Here is an 18,905-nt window from a genome sequence, read left to right on the forward strand (position 1 = left end):
ACCCCTTTGCGTGCTTCCCCCCCCTCGGCGACCCCTCTTGCGTGCTTCCCCCCCCCCGGCAACCCCTCAACCCCTCTTGCGTGCTCACCCCCCCCACCCCCCCCCGGCGACCCCTTTTGCGTGCTCCCCCGCCCGGCGACCCCTCTTGCGTGCTCACCCCCCCCCCGGCGACCCCTTTTGCGTGCTTCCCCCCCCCCCGGCAACCCCTCAACCCCTCTTGCGCGCTCCCCCCCCCCCGGCGACCCCTCTTGCGTGCTTCCCCCCCCCCCGGCGACCCCTCTTGCGTGCTCCCAACCCCCCGGCGACCCCTCTGGCGTGTTAAACCCCCCCCCGCGACCCCTCTTGCGTGCTCACCCCCCCCCGGCGACCCCTTTTGCGTGCTTCCCCCCCCCCCCGGCAACCCCTCAACCCCTCTTGCGCGCTCCCCCCCCCCCGGCGACCCCTCTTGCGTGCTTCCCCCCCCCCGGCGACCCCTCTTGCGTGCTCCCAACCCCCCGGCGACCCCTCTGGCGTGTTAAACACCCCCCCCGCGACCCCTCTTGCGTGCTTCCCCCCCCTCCCCCCCGGCGACCCCTCTTGCGTGCTTCCCCCCCCCCCGGCGACCCCTCTTGCGTGCTTCCCCCCCCTCGGCGACCCCTCTTGCGTGCTTCCCCCCCCCCCGGCAACCCCTCAACCCCTCTTGCGTGCTCACCCCCCCACCCCCCCCGGCGACCCCTTTTGCGTGCTCCCCCGCCCGGCGACCCCTCTTGCGTGCTCACCTCCCCCCCGGCGACCCCTTTTGCGTGCTTCCCCCCCCCCCCCGGCAACCCCTCAACCCCTCTTGCGCGCTCCCCCCCCCCGGCGACCCCTCTTGCGTGCTTCCCCCCCCCCGGCGACCCCTCTTGCGTGCTCCCAACCCCCCGGCGACCCCTCTGGCGTGTTAAACCCCCCCCCCCGCGACCCCTCTTGCGTGCTTCCCCCCCCTCCCCCCCGGCGACCCCTCTTGCGTGCTTCCCCCCCCCCCCCCCCGGCGACCCCTCTTGCGTGCTTCCCCCCCCCCCCGGCGACCCCTCTTGCGTGCTAGCCGCACCCCCCCCCAGCGACCCCTCTTGCGTGCTCCCCCCCCCGGCGACCCCTCTTGCGTGCTTCCCCCCGCCCCCCCGGCAACCCCTCTTGTGTGATTCCTCCCCCCCCCCCCGGCGACTCCTCTTGCGTGCTCCCCCACCCCCCCCGGCGACCCCTCTTGCGTGCTTCCCCCTGCAACCCCTCTTGCGTGCTTCCCCCCCCCCCGGCGACCCCTCTTACGTGGTTTCCCCCCCACCGGCGACCCCTCTCGCGTGCCCCCCCCACCGGCGACCCCTCTTGCTTGCGTGCTTTCCCCCCGGCGACCCCTCTTGCGTGCTCCCCCCCGCCGGCGACCTTCTGTGTGTTTTTAGCGACGACATGCGTGATCTAATCAGGCAACTCTGTGCTCCCACATGCGCCCTGTGTGCTCTTAGCGACGACCTGCGTGATCATCCTACTGGGTAACTGTGCTCTTACTGGCAACCTGCATACTACCGCTTGCAACCTCTGTGCTCCTACCAGCGACCTGCATGATGCCACCAGCGCCGTGCTGCCAACGGTGACCTCCTGCGTGCTGCCCATGGGCATGCTGGGCACCTGTTCCCTACTGCACATGTGTACACGGTCGTTAGTATGGGGGAAATTTGCAAAAAGAACACTAATGTGGGCGTCACACAATACGATCTATCGTGCGATCGTACCCGCCCCCGTCGTTTGTGCGTCACGGGCAAATCGCTGCCCGTGTCGCACAAAGTCGTCAAACCCCTGTCACACGTACTTACATGCTGAGCGACCTGGCTATGGGCAGCAAACATCCACTTCCTGAAGGGGGTGGGACGTTCGGCATCACAGCAACGTCACACAGCCGCCGGCCAATAGAGGGGCGGAGATGAGCGGGACGTAAACATCCCACCCACCTCCTTCCTTCCTCATTGCCGGTGGCCGCAGGTAAGCGGTGTTCACCATTCCCGGGGTGTCACACGTAGCGATGTGTGCTGCCTCGGGAACGACGAACAACCGGCGCAGGGAAGAATAAACGATTTTTTAAAAATAAACGACGTGTAAATGATACACGATTTGTAACCGATTTGCGATCGTTCTGAGACGCTCGTAGGTATCACATGAAACGACGTCGCAAACGATGCCGGATGTGCGTCATGAAAACAGTGACATCGACGACATATCGCACGATAGATCGACTCGTGTGACGCCCGCATAAAAGAATTGACATACTGCAGATTTATATCTGCACCAAATCTGCAAGAAGAAAATAAGCATAGTGTGCAGGAGACTTCAGGATTCTTATTCACTTTGCTGGGACTAAGAAATCCTTCGCTTTGCGACAAATCTGCACAGAAAAAATGTGACAAATACACAACGTGTGCTCAATCTTTCTAAAACCACTTTGCTGTTCGTATGTTCGGTCTTTTGAGCATTTTTTGTTTTGGTGTCAACTTTTGAAAAAATATCTGGAGGAAAAAAAATAATGTGTGTGACGTTTCTTTCAATTGGCTCCTGATGGACAAATGTTCCAAACGGGGCACCGTCCAAACAAAAGGGTGCAAAAGAAAAAAAATATGCTTAAGAAAATTAAAAACTCCTCAATCTCTTTCAAAACTTTCCAAAACCGCTTCAGGAAAAGAAAACCTCATCCCAAAAATAAATATAGCCGCATTCCAAAAGTTTTTCACTTGAGCAATTCAGTTATTGTGTTCCAGAAGTCACAACTCAATACAAGTCTATAAGGGCCTCGTTCTTGCTCTCATAGACTTGTATTGAGAAATTGTGACGCAACTTCTGACTTCCGACCAGTCAGAAGTTAGTCACAAAATGACTCTTCTGGACTGGAGCGGTGCTGAAAAATGATGAAGCCACGGGATGGTGAAAATAACACCAGGGGGCCTAGATTTAGATCACTCCAGTGCTGAAAAGAATAATATGTTGCTGTGCTGCTTTTTAAAAAAAGACTGTCAGACCCTAGAGGCAGATTTCTTGTGAAATGAGCTCAAATTAGATATATCAAAATGCTGGGAAAAAAAAAACTTCAAAAAATTTGTCAAGAATATATTCACACCGCACCTTTTCTTCTTCTTTTTATTGCGTTCAAAAACATCAATTTTTCACTTTAGAAATTGCTCCTTTATTGTGATGTTTTTACAATATTTTTTTCAGTAATCTTTGTGCATCTTTTTACTGCATTTTTGTCATGTTTTCAATGCTTTTTTTGTTTGCATTTGTGTATGGAAAAATGCTGAAGGAATTGACATGCTGCAGTTTATTTTCTGCACCAAATTTGCAAGTGAAAAAAAGTAATATGTGCACAATCAGAATTGTCATTGACTTTGCTGGTATAAGGATTTGCACTAAAAAATGCGATTAAAAACAGATGATATCACACTGAATGGTCAGGGTCAGATACAAAACACATTTTATAAGGTTTGCTGCTTTCTTATGAGCAGGCGTGCTTTGTAATCAATGTGCAGTGACAAAAATATCCCGCAGACCTAGAGATCCTTGCAGCCGTCATGTGGCTGACCTCTGCACTTCTCCATTCAGCTTGTTGTCACCGGTAGCTGAGTCGGATTCCTACCTCATATGGCACACTGGAATATGTCCAGCAGAGGTCCGGAGCAGTGATGTAATAGGGGACGGGGGAGTGAGGCCTTAGTCTTGGTAATTTGCCTGTCTTTATACAGTCAGTCACTAAATATGAATATGTGATTGGCCTGAAGAAGGAGTATCCGCTCCGAAACGCATTGAATAACTCCCTTTTCTAGGATCTTGTGTTCATCTATAATGCTGGCTCAGTTTTTTAACCCTTCTCACTCCATTGTATGCTTTTATACAGTCAGTGTAATCCATTAAACTTTGGCAAAGAGAAGTCCACATTTCAATGGCCCATGGTGGTGGAAAAAATGTAAAAAAAAATAAAACAACGGTGTTTCTATAATATAGAAATGTGAAAGTAGTAGCCAACCAACAGCCACTGATTGGCTTAGAATCAATGTGATATCTCTGCCAAAATCTGATGCCTGGTGATCAGTGGAGGACACAGTGTGGAGTACACTGATCCAGGGGTGGTATCTAGAGATGAGCGGACCCCCGTGGATGTTTGCTTTGGTCTTGTTAATTAGTACAGAGCCCTTTTAAGGTTCTTTAGATTCTTATTTTCTAAATGCTGAATGGTTAAAGGGTATTTTCATTGAAGACTATTATGGATCACCCATTGATGCCTATTAAAGAGGTGGTTCACTACTTATCTTTTCAAGCCACATCGATATAATTTTGAGAAACAAGACTTCTCTCAAATTCCTTGTGTTGGCAAGAGTGCCTGTGAGCGGTGCTATTGCGGTCCGCTCATCCCCTTCTCGTGACCCCCAGGCTCCGTGACCTCTGGGATCCGGGGATGTCACGTCAACTCCCAGTTGACCAGACATCTCTGAAGGAGGCCCCAGTCTTCTTGAGTGACTGGGCTGTAGGCAGCATTTTACTGCTCATCACAGCCCAGCATCTCGTGCTCTCTCCTTCACTGCAGAGCACCGCAAGCAAGAGCAACGATGGGCTGTGACGAGCGGTGAAACTATGCCCAGTCACCCAGGAAGACTGGGGCCGTCTCGATGATGTCAGGTCAACTGGAAGTTGACGTGACATCACCGGATCCCAGAGGTCACGGAGCTCGGGGGTCACTAGAAGGGGATGAGCAGACTGCAATAGCGCCCTCACAAGCACTATTACCAACACAAGGTATTTGAGAGAAGCCTTGTATCTCAACATTATATCGATGTGGCTTGGAAAAATAAGTAGTGAATCACCTCTTTAAATGCCGGGTGAATTTAGCTCAAGAACTAAGGCTGCTTTCACACTTCCGGTTTTAGCAGAGCCTGCCAATCTGGCTCTAAAACCTATGCAACGGATGCGGCGACAATACCGCATCCTTTGCATAAGTTTTTGACATGCGGCTCGTCCGGTTTTTGCCGCTTGCGGCAGGCCAATGAGCATGAGCAGTGGAAAAAAATCGCATGCGGCGGCCAGATGCGGCGCAATATGTTTTTTTTTGCCGGACAAAAAAACGTGCCAGGCAACGTTACATCCGGTCGCCGCATGGGCTAAATCTACCGCATGCGGCAAAAACCGGACCGAACGCAAGCCCATGCGGCACAATACGGCACTAATGTAAGTCTCTGCAAAAAAAAAACGCAATTGGCGGCAAAAAAAAAACGGTTGCGGTTTTTTTGCAAAGAGCCGGATTGTGCCGCACAGGAAAAACCAGATGTGTGAAAGCAACCTTACCCATCAAGTGCCACACATGAGGTTGTCTCCATTCACTTTGGTGAAACTTCCAAAATGAGCGGAGTTTGTCCCACTGAAGCAGAAGTAATTACTGTACTCAATAAGAAGTTGTTTGTTGCAATAAACAGTTATATATTTTGATAATAGAATAATAAGTTATTGGATCAGTTCAGTTTTTGTAAGACCGGTAATGATATAATACATGAGACCTGACTATATACATTGTAATTATTTGTATTCAACATTTTCAGTGAAATTGTTACATATGAATCCACTCTTGGAAGTCGAGTGGCTTTAATGTTCCCCTGTACTATATAGGGATGCAGTTTGCTTCATTACTGTACTGTGTGCAGCCAGCCGAAAATTTCTATTTATAATATTTGGAGACAGGCAGAGGACTACAGAGAACTCCCACAGACACACCCGACCCAGGCTATTTTTATATATACCTCTTCACAAGCTGCCTGGGAAAACAGGCAGGGAGGAGAAGGAAAGTGTGAGTTCCTCCAATACCCCATGTAAAGGTTACATATAAGGGCTCGCTTACACCGCCGTATTTGCAGTCCGGTGCGCTCTAAACAATGGTATTTAATGGAAACTCTGCAGATGAGTGATTATATTCACTGACCGAACCTGCGTGTGAAACAAATCACAGCTTGCACTAGTTTGTTTTTTTCTGTAAATTGGATGAGACTCACCATTCAAGTCTATGGGTGTGCAAAAAAAAAAAAATGCAATGCGGGCCACGGTGTAATATCTGTTTAAGATAGAAAACTGTAAATGGTCCTGTAAATTATGAAGAGCTGCTGCTGTAAAAAAAAAAACAGATTGCACACACAAGTGAGAAAAAAAAATTGTGCAAGTTTTCTGAATTAAACTTGTAACGATTTATTTTTTTTTTTGCATGTGTGAACTTACCCTTGGGCTGTGTGCCCAGTGTCCACGATCAGTGTTTGCAGTGTTTTGGATGTAGCGTGTTTTCGCTACATCCAAAACGCTGCGTTGTACAGTACAAGCACAGTGGAGGGATTTCTAGACCTCCTGTGCTTGCTGCACTTGCTTTTCCAGCAGTAACTGATCTGTGGTGTGGCTTTCCACAGCATGTCAGTTGTTTGCTGCGGAGTCGCAAGCGTTCTCATTGGGGAGAACAGAAGAGAGAGACCACATCTGCCCAAGCACAGATCTTGGGCACGAGCAGCTGCAGTCTCCGGTGGAGGAGACTGGTGGCCACCTAGGTTAGGACCCGCTGCATCTTAGACGCAGTGAGTCCTGATTGTGGGTACATACCCGTAGGGTCCATTTACGCTGGCCGATCAGGGCCATTAATGACCGCCATTCGGCTGCATGTAAGATGATCAGTTGTCATTTAAAGGGAACCTGTCAGATACATGCTGTTCAAACTATGGGCGACATTAATCAGAGACTGGCGGTATTGTTGCAGCCACTTATGTTTTACGCTGAAATGCATTACAGAGAGGACTCACTTTGAAAAGTCAGCTGAGGATTATGACCCTGATTCATCAAGGCTACCAATTTTCTCACTGGTCTTGGTGAAGAGGCTTGCTGGATTCAGATGCTCCTGATTCATGTAGCAGTGCACACTTCATGATTCTGGATCATCCGATGAGTGGTGTGTGCTTTTGTAGTCCACGCCAGAAATCTTACTCCAATCCCTAAGCCCAACTGAATTTTTTAGCATAGGGAACGCCACAGCTTGTCTTTAGTGATGAGCGAGCGTACTCGCCAGTGCTCAATACTCAATCAAGCATAGGGGAGCTCGTATGTGTCGTTCATGAAACATTAAAGACAAAGTGCTGGATCACGTCAGTGAATGATGAGAGCCGGCACCCCAGTGATAGCCACTTGCAGTCTCTGCATGGCTCTCACTCAGGGTAAAAACATTTTTGGATGTAGGGTGCCCAAAAAAAACAACCCTCCCTTGGAAATTCTCTTTCTTATAGCTGGCAACATGTGGGCGTAGACTTGAACTGCCCAATCATTGACTTCCATTATTCTCATTACTTGAGTTGAGCCCGTCGGAGCATCCAAGCTGCGCGCCTCGAGTAGAGAGCACTCGAGCATCGTAGTGTTCGCTCATCATTCCTCATTTTGAGGAGCCAGCATGGTAGTGCTCACTGCTTGTCATGAATTAGATGAGCTGTGGCGTCACATACCAGCTCCATTCATTTTGGCGGAACTGGGAGAAACTGCCTTGAAAATGCTAAAAGATGTAAACTTTTTGTGGAACTCAAGAGCCAAAGTTTGGTGACAATTCAAAGAAATTTATACCAGAATTCTTTGATTAATCGTGGCCAATGTGTCTGTCTGAGGCCAGCTCCTAATTTCTTCTCCTCACCACTATGTGTATGTATAGTGAGGGACATGTCAAAAAGTAGCTAAGCTCACCACGCGTGCCGATCCCCAGGAAAGCCAGAATTTATAACATGGGCAGTTGCCTAAAACAGCTGATAGAGCACAGCGATGACTGAAAAATATTCACCACTTCCACTGTTACGGGGGGCTGTCTGATAATAACTTAAAGGAGTATCAGACAGTCAGGGTCCACCGTGCAAAGACTCTGCTGCAGACTATGGCAGAGTGCAATACCTCTGTTAACTCACAGAAGGATATAATAAGTAAGTAAAGCAATTCCTCCCTTACTTGGAGGGTGTGTGGAATGATCTCTGTTAATAATCACAGAGACAAAGGCAATGTGTGCGAAATGGCACCTACCTAGGTCCGCTCTTCTAGTGGTGCAAAAGAGACGAACAGCAGCGTAAGCCGCACAAAGCTCCTACCTGCGTTCGCTCCACTAGTGTGCGAGGACACGAACCACTAGATATGGCACCTGCCTAGGTCCGCTCTTCTAGTGGTGCAAAAGAGACGAACAGCAGCGTAAGCCGCACAAAGCTCCTACCTCTGTTCGCTCCCCTAGTGTGCGAGGATACGAACAACTGCCAGACACAGTATAAGGAACGTTACCCTAGCGGCAACGTCCACCTACGAGTCGAATCACAAGGCCCAGCCAGACCATGTGCCTCAGGCACCTGCCTATGTCCGCTCCCCTAAGAGGTAAGGATACGGACAGCAGCCGAAGCTGTAAGGTATAAGAACGCTACCCTGCCGGTAGCGCTCACCTTGCATAGACAGAGGAATTCCTAGAGGAACGTGCACAGGGCGTCTACCCTCATGCATGAACCAAGAGGACTGAGCGCCATGCGGCGTGTGTCAGGGTCTTATATAGACTCTGTGCCTCATCCAAGATGGAGGACACCAGAGCCAATCGGCTGCCAGAACGACAAGAGTGACGTCATGCTGGCCTATCACCGAGCAAGGCGTCACAAGCACATGACCAGCGACCAATCGGCATAGAAGGTGTCAGAGACATGTGACCTCGTGTCAGCGATGATGTCACCCGCACATGTGCAATGGCTCCAAGATAGGACTTAGTCTCCAGCGCTCGCACATGTGCAGTAGCAAGAAATCTGGACTTAGTCTCCAGCGCTCGCACATGTGCAGTAGCAAGAAATCTGGACTTAGTCTCCAGCGCTCGCACATGTGCAGTAGCAAGAAATCTGGACATAGTCTCCAGTGCTCGCAGCAACCGTAACATCCACCCAGTAAGGTTAAAATATCGATCTTTATTTAGTCAGTTAAAAAAAGACAAGTGAGGCTAAATTACTGATTTCCAATAGTGTCACGTGCAACAGCGTTTCTGGTGTACGTGACACTATTGTATGAGTAAGGGTGCCGAGTGCATCAGAAATGCGTTAGGTTTGAATTCTCACTCAGTTCTTTGTTTTTAAATGGATTAAATAAAGATCGATATTTTAACCTTACTTGATGGAGGTGCCTAGTATTGCTCCAATTTGTCAGTCATCGCTGAGGGACATGTCAGTCTACGGAAGCAGGGAGGGAAGAAACCACCAGGGACGCCAAATTTGGGACAATAGTGGGATTTACCCCAGGTCCAAAAATGACATTTGTGACAAGTGACAGGACCTCTTTACAGGTCCATTACTGAGCTTTGGAGACACTTTTCACAAACAGTTCTTTACCTTGAATTGTCAGATGGATATGTGATATGTTCATATCATACATGGAAAAAAGTGGAAGAATATGTATTAGACTGTTGTCTGTGTTCTTTATGAGTGACAAGCTTTAGTTACTTTTGGGCATTGTTAGAACATTTTTGTCGTGTGTGAGGTCACGCGCTCTCCATAGCTGCTGCTCATGATGTCATGCGCGTGACCGTATAAGGCCAAGTTAGGAGCTGTTCACAAACATTAGCGAGATCACAGCTCTGAGCCGCCAGCACTGGAAGGGACAGATTATCCTGGCACTCGGCCATAAGGCATTAGCGAGATGCTGCCTGTGACTCGAAAAGATTTAACCCTTGTGGGGACTGCATTTAACCGAAAATTATAAACATGTCTCTGAAATTCTCAATATGCAAGGCCTGGAGGTAATGTAAAATTATATTTTGATGGTGACTCTCATAGGACAGTTTAACGATTCCCACATTAGAGTCTCAGTACGGACCACAATGTTTAAATTGGATGCGACTCTCCTGACCGGAACGCAACAGCCTAAAAAGCATATATGATCCTGCTGAACTTGGGTCAGATGACCGGCAGCCAGTGCGGACATTGCGATCTGTACTCAGACGGTGAAGGCTGGATGTGTAAAACTGGCCTCATACATCATATCTTAAGAATCAGTGAAAATTATTATAAGTTTATATGTAAGTTTATGTGTCCACCATAAATATACACACCTTACTATACTGAGGTAATTATGGAAATTTAAACCTAGACATCAAATCATACCCGAACAATAGTTTTCTAAGATTGCTATAAGAGCACTTGTAAAAATGTCGTGCTATTTACACCTGCCAAAAGGTGTAGAGCCTGAGGTTTACATTCAGGGGCCATATTTCACCAATGAGTCTGAATGACTATACATGTTTGCGTTATTTAAAGGTAATCACCAGGATTTCACCCATAAACTATATATATATGCACATGTAGCTCTTTCAAAGACAAGTCCAGCAATACCTTTACAGGACCGTTCGGTTCTTCCAGTACTGAGAAATCAGCATTTGAATTGATATGCAAATCAGGCAGAAGATCTATTTGTAGATCTGAAGCCTCTGTCACTCCAGCTCTATTCCTCACCCAGCACTACCGCCTCCTATTGGACTGACAGCTTCTAAGCTGTGTGACTTCCGGGAAATAAGCCGTCAGTCCAACAGGAGGAGGCGATGCTGGGTGTGGAATAAAGCTGGAGTGACAGAGGCTTCAGGTCTAAATCATTTGTTTATAAATTTTAACGCCTGTTTCTCCGTAATGGAGGAATGGACTGACCATATAAAGGTATTGCTGGATGTGTCTTCGAAAGCATTAGGCCCTCTGCGCACGCTGCAGATTTACCGCGGATTTACCACAGAATTGCTGCAGAAAATGTGTCTAAAATTGCTACAGTCATTCCCGGCAAATCCTATGGGTTTTAAAAAATGCTGTGCGCACACTGCGTTTTTATTTATACCCGTGGATTTTTGAATTTTCCGCTGCGGAATTAATGAGCATGTCACTTCTTTTCCGCAGGTACCTGCGGTTTTTGCCATAGATAATGGTAAAAATCCACAGGGGCTAACCTGCGGAAAATCCGCGGCAAACCGTGGTAAAACCGCATGCAGATTTCGCTGCGGTTTTAGTGCGTTTTTTTACTGCGGGTGCGGGTTTCTTTCGAGGGTCTGGATTTTCTTAAGAAAAAGGCACTCTCTATTGTGCACATGGCCTTACATGGCATTGTTTGGTATGTGAAATTCTTCTGCTAGATTCCTTTAAAAAAGAAAAAGTGGAGCAACTCTGCTGATTCTCTTAATTGCAAATCTCTTAATCATCTGTATATAAAGCCTCTATGTGGACTTATGTATCTCCATGAATATAGACTGGAAACAAACCATGTAGCTATGATGCTACTGTCTATACTCCTTTCTATCTCTTTTCTACTTCTTGGGAACATACTAAAGGGTGCTTTACACGCTGCGACATCGCTAGCGATAGCACCCGCCCACGTCGCTGTTTCGTCATTGGGTGATCGCTGCCGTAGTGAACAATATCGCTACGGCAGCATCACACGCACATACCTGCTTCGCGACGTCGCTGGAGACACCGAACAATCTCTCCTTTAAGGGGGCGGTTCGTTCGGCGTCACAGCGGCGTCACTAAGCAGCCGCCCAATAGCAGAGGAGGGGCGGAGATGAGCGGCCGGAACATCCCGCCCACCTCCTTCCTTCCTCATTGCCGGTGGATGCAGGTAAGGAGATGTTCGTCGTTCCTGCGGTGTCACGCATAGTGATGTGTGATGCCGCAGGAACAACGAACAACCAGCGGCATGCACCACCAACGATATTATGAAAAGGAGCGACGTGTCAACGATCAACGATTTTTGACTTTTTTGCGCTCGTTGATCGTCGCTCCTTTTAGTCACACACAACGATATCGCTAACTGCGCCGGATGTACGTAACGAACACCGTGACCCCGACGATATATCGTTAGTGATATCGTTGTGTGTAAAGTACCCTAAAGGCCCTGTGCGCACACTGCCTTTTTACCTGCATTTTTTGGCGTTTTTGCTGCAGAAATTTCTTGAGAAAATGGTTGTAACCTTTCTGCAGACATTCCCCAGCAAAACCTATGGGAAAAAAATATCTGAGCTCACACTGCGTTTATTTCTGAAGAACATTCTTTCTGCAGAATTTCTTGAGAAAAAGAATGTGCATGTCACTTCTTTTTTGCAGGTACCTGCGTTTTTTGCCATAGATAATGGTAAAAAAACGCAGGGACCAACCTGCGGGAAAATTCATGCATTATTGGTGCGTTTTTTGACCGCAAGTGCGCTAATCTTTCAGACTCAAGAAATTTCTTGAGAAAAATCCCTTTTTTAGTGTGAACAGAGCCTAAATCTAAGGACGTATAGATAATCTACTATATAGTAATGTATATTACCCTTCACCCAGAACAGAAATAAATGAAAAAACAACACATACATGAGATCACACCCCAGGGCTTTAATACTTTTGCTTGTTCTCATGTCACCACTTACTGTAGCTCTCCTCTGCAAACATCTGTATGGAAATAGTGAAAAAATAAAGCAACCACAAATGCCTTTGAAGTTAGAAATCATTTCATTTTTTGCTAAAAAAAAGCAATGTATGGACACATTTCCAAATTTTTGTAATCTTTAGCTAAGAAAACAGGAGCTGAGTGGCAGAAACGTTCGCACATACTGTAAACGTTGTACACATTGAATTGATATTTTCTTTGCACACTGACTCTCTAGTCTCTAGCTCCCTCTGATGACTGTTTGATCTCCCGGCACCGGTGTATCCTGAACGACTTCTACCACAGCTAAAGTTTAATGTGCTTCACCGGTACAAAAATTGTGATCTGGCATTGTTGTGTGGTTCTTGGCTATGTAGTACACTAGCACTCTGTTGTGACTGACCAAAAATGCTCTGAGTTTCACAAGTGATTTGATCAAGGTTTGGTCAGTTATTACCACCAGACCTTGGAGTTTCAAAAGTTTTTCTCGTATGCAGTGAGAAAAAACTGAAGATGGTTTTCCAAGATTTTCCTATCAAACAGTCTGAGAAATCCGGACAGCACACAGATGACTTCCAGGTGCTATCCGATTTCTTTCACGGACCCATAGACTTGCATTGGCAAACTTCATCCATGACGCAACAAAATCGGACATGTCATGTGCAATGGTAAGACTTCTGTTTGTGAGAGGTCTGGCCTCATCCAGAGTGTGTAGGCAATTCTTGTATCACAAAGCAATTGATTCCATTGACCGGCTCTTATGTTCTCCTGACCTGTCATAATATATGTAGCGCTGGCGTCTCTGCACTCCCTACTCTCCTCTTTCAGCAGGGACGTATGCTACTCACTACCGTGGCCAGGTCTCACATGTGCCGACGTCTCCTCACTCCCCCACGTGCGCGCTTTCTGCTTTCTCCTCCCAGGCCCTGTGCATGCAACATAGGTCCTCCAGGAGGGTTCCTGGGGTGCGCGCTGCTACCCTTTTCTGAAAGGGCCAGCGCGTCACTCCCAGGAAGTGCCTCTCAGCCTATTGCTGAGAGGCACTGGGTACATAAGGCTCTCTCCCACTAGGGGAGGTGTCTGATCAATGTGTTTAGTTAGTGTTCTAGTGCTCTAGCCAGCTAGTTGTCAGTTCCCCTTGCCCGTTGTGCTTCTGTTACAGTGTACCATGCCCCCGCCTTTCCATCCCAGCCGTGCCCTTAGCCTCATTCACCCCGGTGGCCTTGCTATACTAGAAACTGTGCCTTTCCAACCCAACCATGCCTCCAGCCTCAGCTACCCCAGTGGCCCTGCTATACCAGAGATGGTGCCTGTCCAACCTAGCCGTGCCTCCAGCCTCAGCTACCCTGGTAGTCCTTGCTACACCAAAGACCCTGCCTATCTGTTCTGGCTATGCCATCTGCCTCTACCACTCCGGTGGTCCCTGTCTACACTTGAGATTCAGCCCTGTCTACTCCTGTGACCCCCTGCGCTAGGGGTTAGCTGCCACAGTCCCAGTCCCTACCCTGGGAGTAGCACCTGGTGTCAATCTCGCAATGGGTGCCTACTGTCTGCACCATGACAAGTATGCACCATATAAGTATGATACATTGAATTAGGCCAGAATTGGGCCGGAAGTGACCGGAAGGTAACAGCATACATAGTCAATGTAAACAATGTTTATCTTTCTATTCACTTTCACCCCTATAATACTTCACTTTTTACTGCCCCCTCTGATCCCTAAACTCAGTAATGAACTTTTCATCTCTCCCTCCATCCTCCCCACCCATCTTACCTTCCCCTCAGATATTTTCCTCCACATTTCACCCAGTGTCTCCAGACACACACGTCCATCTCACGGCCTCTCCTGCTCCCAGTTACTAACACTCTCACTGCTTCTCCTCACTGCTGGAGATATCTCTCCAAATCCTGGTCCTCCTCACCACATCCCTAATGTCACTTCAAACCCTCATCCACAATCTAACACAAATTTCCGCACCCTCTCAAACCTCATACCCATTCACCCAGCCCCGCTCCCCCAGTCCCACTAACAGGTGCTCTATGGAACGCTCGCTCTGTCTGCAACAAACTATCCTACATTCATGATCTTTTCATCACTAATAAACTCTCCTTCCTCGCCATCACAGAAACCTGACTCACTCCCTCTGACACAGCCTCTTCTGCTGCACTTTCTTATGGCGGTCTCTAACTCTCTCACACACCCCGCCCCAGTAACAAGCATGGTGGAGGAGTTGGTTTGCTCCTGTCCGACCAATGCTCCTTTACACCAATTCCACTACCACCCTCTGTTACGCTCCCATCTTTTGAGGTGCACTCCGTACGCATCTACGCCCCCTCCAACCTTCAGCTGGCTGTCATTTACCGCCCTCCAGGGCCAGCCACTGCCTTTTTTGACCACTTCACCACCTGGCTACTACACTTCCTTTCCACTGACATCCCCACCATCATCATGGGTGATTTCAACATCCCCATTGACACTTCCCACTCATCTGTCTCCAAACTTCTAACACTCGCTTCCTCCTTCGGCCTCACCCAATGGTCTTCTGCAGCTACTCACAAAGATGGCCACACGCTGGACCTCATCTTCACTCGCCTCTGTTCCCTATCCAACCTCTCTAACTCGCCTCTCCCCCTGTCTGACCACAACCTACTCACATTCTCTTCCCTCTCTTCTCCAAGTATGCAACCCTCCCTCCACAAACTTCCACACCCTCGCAGAAATATCAAACACATTGATTTACACGCCCTTTCTCAGTCCCTTCTCCCCCTCACAGACATTGCATTTCTATATGATGCAGATGCCGCTGCAACTTTATACAACACTACAATCTCTGCAGATCTCGAATCAGCTGCCCCCCTCACACACACCAAAACCCGCACAATCAACAGGCAACCCTGGCACACAAGGCAGACTAAAGAACTAAGACGGGCTTCCAGAATTGCTGAGCGCAGATGGAAGAGGTCTCATTTCACTGAGCACTTCATTGCATATAAAGAGTCCCTCACCACTTTCAAGTCCACACTCACTGCTGCAAAACAAACCTACTTCTCATCCCTCATATCTTCTCTCTCTCACAACCCTAAACAGCTATTCAACACTTTCAATTCTCTCCTCCGTCCTCCGGCACCACCTCCCTCTCCTCTCATCTCAGCTGAAGACTTTGCCTCTTTCTTCAAGCGGAAGATTGACAACATCAGAGCAAGCTTTGGCCCACAATCACCACAGCCCCTCATCATAGCTACTCATCCCTCTTCCTCCAAATACAGCTTCTCCACCATGACAGAAAACAATCTCTCCACTCTACTCTCAAGATCACATCTAACCACCTGTGCACTGGACCCGCTCCCATCGCACCTCATCCCCAACATCACTGCAGTCCTCATCCCAGCCCTAACCCATCTCTTCAACCTATCACTAACAACTGGTGTATTCCCTTCATGCTTTAAACATGCCTCTATTACACCCATCCTCAAAAAGCCCTCCCTTGACCCATCCTCTGTGTCAAACTATCGCCCCATATCCCTTCTCCCCTATGCCTCAAAACTACTGGAACAGCATGTCCATCTTGAATTGTCCTCATACCTCTCCTCCTGCTCCCTCTTTGACCGGCTTCAATCTGGCTTCCGACCACATCATTCTACCAAAACTGCCCTAACCAAAGTCACCAATGATCTACTAATTGCCAAAGCCAAGCGACACTACACTATCCTCCTCCTCCTGGACCTGTCCTCTGCCTTCGACACAGTAGACCATTCCCTCCTACTACAGATTCTCTCATCTCTGGGCATCACAGACTTGGCCCTATCTTGGATCTCCTCATACCTAACCGACCGAACTTTCAGCGTCTCCCATTCTCACACCACTTCCTCATCTCGCCCCCTATCTGTCGGTGTCCCCCAAGGCTCAGTTCTTGGACCCCTGCTGTTCTCCATCTACACCTTCAGCCTGGGACAGCTCATAGAGTCCCACGGCTTCCAGTATCATCTCTATGCCGATGACACACAGATCTACCTCTCTGGACCTGACATTACCTCTCTACTAACCAAAATTCCACAATGTCTGTCTGCTATTTCATCCTTCTTCTCTGCACGATTCCTAAAACTTAACATGGACAAAACAGAGTTCATTGTCTTTCCTCCTCCTCACTCATCTCCTCCAACAAGCCTTTCCATCAAACTTGATGGTTGCTCACTCACCCCAGTCTCACAAGCTCGTTGCCTTGGAGTAACCCTCGACTCTGCTCTATCCTTCAAGCCACACATCCAAGCCCTCTTCAACTGATGCCGATTACAACTCAAAAATATCTCCCGGATCCGTGCTTTCCTTAACCAAGAATCTGCAAAAACATTAGTGCATGCCCTCATCATCTCCCGCCTCGACTACTGCAACCTCCTGCTCTCTGGCCTCCCTTCCAACACTCTTGCACCCCTCCAATCTATCCTAAACTCTGCGGCCCTCTTAATCCACCTCTCCCCTCGCTACTCCCCAGCCTCGCCACTATGCCAATCCCTTCACTGGCTTCCCATCGCCCAACGACTCCAGTTCAAAACATTAACCATGACATACAAAGCCATGCACAACCTGTCTCCTCCCTACATCTGTGACCTAGTCTCCCGGTACCTACCTGCACGCAACCTCAGATCCTCACAAGATCTCCTTCTCTGCTCCTCTCTTATCTCCTCTTCCCACAATTGCGTACAAGATTTCTCCCGTGCATCCCCCATACTCTGGAACGCTCTACCTCAGCACATCAGACTCTCCACTACCGTGGAAAGCTTCAAGAGGAACCTCAAGACACACCTCTTCCAACAAGCCTACAACCTACAATAGCCCTCAGTCCAGTAGACCACTGCGCAACCAGCTCTGTCCTTACCTATTGTACCATCACCCATTCCCTGTAGACTGTGAGCCCTCGCGGGCAGGGTCCTCTCTCCTCCTATACAAGTCTGTCTTGTAAAGCGCCATGGAATAAATGGCGCTATAATAATACATAATAATAATAATAATAATACTAGTCAGGCCCCTCCCACTAAAAGGGTAAGCACGGGGTCCTTCTGTGGTCCAGTGGGTCCACTTTTGTTCGCTGCATGCGGCGAGCATGACAATATGTCATAAGATAATCATTTTCTAACATGTCTTACTCCAAGACAGTTCATTTAAATAAGCGGTGATTGTGATTCTATGCTCCAAAGTTCTAGATAAAACCAATGTATGTTCCTGCAAACTTGTAATTCATACGGGTCATGTGTGAATAAGTTGCAGTCACAAGCCTATTTAGAGGTATTGTGTTTCTAACCCTATGTTACCTTTTTCCTGGACATAAAAAGCAGTGTATGGTTTACAATCTTTTACTATGAGGCCACGTTCCTTATTGCAAGATGATCTCTTTATGACATCACGGTGGATGCCAACACTCATGGACAGGTTTTCATGCAGTGCAAAGACTCAGGTTACTTATCCAGTTTGAGGTCAACAGCTGCCATGCTATAAAGTGTTTGTCAGATGCAAATCAGCTAATTGCTTCTCACAGCCCTGTATCATAAATATTTCCTTGTGTTCCACAATAGCCACTTCATAGAATATTCAATATGTTTTCTTGTCCCTATACAATATACCTAGATCCGTTACCGCTATACTGTAGGCTCAATTCATTGTGTTATGCATACGACAAAACCCTTTGCATGATGTTTTACAGCAGCCATTCGCTCTGTTTGCACTGCTGTCGAACTGTACGTACCTTGTGCACACAGTGGATACAGATTTGGAGCACTTTTTTTATGCATTGCTAAACCAGTTTTTGTGCTAAGAAAGGAATCCACTAATAGGGATTACATAGGATGGGATCTCTCACATGATCTCACACATTGCCCAAGCCCAAAAGGAAAGGTTCTACATCTCCAGTTCTTACAAAGAATTGTAGTTAAAGGGAACCTGTCACCAGATTTGGGGCCTATAAGCTGCGGTCACCACCAGTGGGCTCTTATGTATAGTATTCTAACATGCTGTATATAAGAGCCCAGACCGCTGTGTAGATTGTAAAAATCACTTCATAATACTCACCTAAATGGTCGCTGCGGTGGAGTTGGCTTATATGGGTGTCTCCGTTCTCCGGTGCCAGCGCCTCCTCTTTCCGTCATCTTTGTCCTCCTTCTTCTGAAGTAGGACGCGTCATGCGCACTCTCCAGTATTGAGGTCCTGTGCAGGCATACTTTGATCTGCCCTGAGCAGAGCAGATGAAAGTATTGTAGTGCACCTGTGCGGGACCTCAATGCCGGCGAGTGTGTATGACGTAGCACGCGTCATGCACACAGACTTCAGAAGGAGACCGAAGATGGCCGAAAGAGGAGGCACCAGAGAACGGAGATGCCCATATGGCCGAACTCCACCGCAGCGACCTTTTAGGTAAGTACAGTGGAACCTCGGTTTACGAGTAACTTTGTGTATGAGTATTTCACTATAC

The 18,905-nt window shown here is 48.2% G+C and overlaps 2 protein-coding genes across 15 annotated transcripts in view; one reads left to right on the top strand and one right to left on the bottom strand.

Moving 5' to 3' along the window:
* The window catches only part of LRRFIP1 (LRR binding FLII interacting protein 1), a 193,995-nt gene that overhangs the window by 127,455 nt on the left and 47,635 nt on the right, over nucleotides 1-18,905 (bottom strand). The gene's annotated exons all lie outside the window — the stretch shown is intronic.
* Nucleotides 1-18,905, top strand: part of RAB17 (RAB17, member RAS oncogene family) — a 133,913-nt gene that overhangs the window by 934 nt on the left and 114,074 nt on the right. The gene's annotated exons all lie outside the window — the stretch shown is intronic.

This window comes from Anomaloglossus baeobatrachus, chromosome 7, assembly GCF_048569485.1.
Source record: "Anomaloglossus baeobatrachus isolate aAnoBae1 chromosome 7, aAnoBae1.hap1, whole genome shotgun sequence".
NCBI lineage: Eukaryota > Metazoa > Chordata > Amphibia > Anura > Aromobatidae > Anomaloglossus > Anomaloglossus baeobatrachus.